Here is a 365-nt window from a genome sequence, read left to right as displayed (position 1 = left end):
GTTCCAAGGAATACATCTTTTTCGTTGTTATGGTTTAGAAGCACATGGACAAAACTAAACCTGTTTCTAACTGCATCTTGCACGCGTTTTCATTTTTTTTTCTCCTTCTCTGAAATGCATCTAACTAAAATTAAATCCCCAGTGCTTAGAACATCTACTAATCTTAAGCTTCTCACCATCTAAAGAGAAACTCCAGCCGAAACGTGCCAAGACGACGCCCAAGGAACATTAGAGGAACATCTTGACGGCCCCTCAAGGCTATTTATAGAGAGCGAGAGACACTGTTTACCTGGCGTCGCTGGGGGAGAGGGGGGGGGGGTCAGCGCCGATTTGCAGGTGAGATGAGTGGCCCGAGTGTTGTAGTT

The sequence above is a fragment of the Penaeus monodon genome, chromosome 33, assembly GCF_015228065.2.
Source record: "Penaeus monodon isolate SGIC_2016 chromosome 33, NSTDA_Pmon_1, whole genome shotgun sequence".
NCBI lineage: Eukaryota > Metazoa > Arthropoda > Malacostraca > Decapoda > Penaeidae > Penaeus > Penaeus monodon.
Note: the sequence above shows the minus strand (reverse complement) of the source record.